Genomic DNA, 2,409 nt, shown 5'->3' with positions numbered 1-2,409 from the left:
CTTGAAATGCTCGTAGCTCTTAGGAATAGAGTTTAGCAACAACAGTGTCTTGTCCTCATCGTCCATCTTGACGTCGATGTTTTCGAGGTCATCGATGATCTTGTTGAACTCGTCAATCTGCTCTGAGACGGATTTGTCTTCATGCATTTTGAAGGAGTATAGGCGCTGCTTCAGAAAGAACCTATTAGCCAGAGACTTTGTCAGGTAGTGTACCTCGAGTTTGGCCCAAAATGCTTGAGTCGTTGTCTCCCTCGATACCTCCCTCAGAACTTTGTCGCCCAAGTTCAGGATTATCAAACTGTGGGCCTTGCCCAGTATGCCGATCTTCTCCTTCTCGGTCATATCGGCCGGCAATGTCGCCGACCCTTGTAAGGCTTCTGCAACACCCTGTTGAACCAATAGATCTCTCATCTTTACTCTCCATAGACCAAAATCATTATTCCCGCTGAATTTCTCGATGTCAAATTTGGTAGAACCTATTATTTAGGCTCGATCCCCACTAACTTCTGAAATCCGCTCCACTGAGCACCTACTGAATTCTGAGAGCTGTCGAGGCGTGTGTTGGCTGTCGTGGAAATCCTCCTTCTTCGCGAGATCTGCCCCTTCGCGGACCGAACGACCCTCCTTCCTCTGCTCCTTCACGGGCAGTTCCTCCTCCGTCTCGCCGAACCGCACAACCTGCGGTGCTAATCCAGTCGATCAAAGCTTTCACTGCTCACCGAATCTGTCGCGATTCGGCTGCCTGCGACACTATCTGCTTGCTCCTCTGTTCGTAAATGTGAAACTCCTCTTCTTCGTCGCTGGCCGCGAACACCTTTACACGGACACCTCTAGCTAAGAAGTATGGATCTTCCCACAGATGGTGCCAATTGTTGTGAGATATGTACTTCCTAGCATAAAAATGAAACGCAAAGAACACAAGCAAACACAGATTGTTTACGTGGTTCGATCCAACTGAATCTACGTCCACGGGAGGGAATCAATCAAATAATTCACTAAGGCAAAAGAAATGGAGAATACATAGCTTATACATAGAGATGAGCCCTCATCTTCCTTCTATGGCCTCCCTCTCAAGCGACACCTTGATACAAGGCCTCAAGATGCTCTCCTCCTCTCTAGTTCTCTAGCTATTCTATCCTCCTTTGTGGTAGCTTATGATCTCTTCCCTTGCTCTCCTAGACCTCACACTCTCTCTATTTATAGAAGCAAAAGATTGGTAGGTGGGAGGTAGGTGAGAGGTATGTGGGCGGTAGGTGAGCGATATGTGAGATGTGGTAGGTGAGCGGTGCCACATTACAAAATTGCCCTTTTTACCTTAGTTCATTAATTGGGGGTCAAAATAATAATTATATTTAAATCTAAGAGGAATTTGCTTACATAGCACCCAATTCTTACAGATTTAGTTATCTTGCGCCTAAATTTTGATTTTATATGTCTGAAAAATGCCGACAGTAGCATAGATCAGTTGGTTGTCTTATTCGGCTAGCCACTCCAACCGAACAACTGACCACATCGTCGGATGAATCCTGCAACGAAAAGGTGCTAATGAAAACTAGTAACTTTAGACTGTCGACCACTCCAACCGATCGATTGGCCACACTGTCAGATGGATCCTACAATGAAAATGTGCTAATGAAAATATGTAACTCCCAGGAGCAATAATACTTGTAACTCTCAAGATTATAATGACTTGTAACTTCATTTGTAACTCTTCGATGTATATCGACTTGTAACTCCCATGAACATAACGATTTATAACTCATGAACGAACAAAGAGTTATTCGTGTTTGACTCGGTTATAAATCGAGCTTTAAAAACTTTTGTGTTCGACTCAGTTTACTTAACGAACGAGCCGAACATTAGCTACTTAACAAACAGAACACGACTTATTCGCGAACAACGAGCTTTTTTGACAGCCCTAGCGCCCAGGCACCCAGACCATGCGCCTAAGTATCCCGGGAGCTGTTAGGTTCAGATTTTTTGACCGTTATGACTAATTTGACCCGCTAAAAGCCAAATTTGAGCTTGTGTAACGGGTGGGGGGAGGTGTAATGAAAGTGCTTAGCCTCCTATCATTATTATGAATCAATCACATGCCTCATTAAGAGGTCATTTTGGGCTATTTGGATTTTACGAAGTGAGAAAAACTTTGTAGCTAACTCACTTTGCAAAATAATGATGTGTTGTGGAATGGGAAAAGCTTTATAGCTAGTTCATTTTACATCGCTGTAGATAGTTTTCTTTTTTGGAAATTCAAAGGTGAAGCTCTTCACATGTCTTGCCAAAGTAGGAGGCAAAATCAACGATTCCCTTCTAGCATGACTTAAATTAATGAATCCCCTCCGAGCGAGCTAGAGCTAGTCAACAAACCTTCTCTGGGGTGAGCGAATCAACTCCCCTCCCCATTTC

This window comes from Phalaenopsis equestris, unplaced genomic scaffold (genome assembly GCF_001263595.1).
Source record: "Phalaenopsis equestris unplaced genomic scaffold, ASM126359v1 Scaffold000326, whole genome shotgun sequence".
NCBI classification, from domain to species: domain Eukaryota; kingdom Viridiplantae; phylum Streptophyta; class Magnoliopsida; order Asparagales; family Orchidaceae; genus Phalaenopsis; species Phalaenopsis equestris.
Note: the sequence above shows the minus strand (reverse complement) of the source record.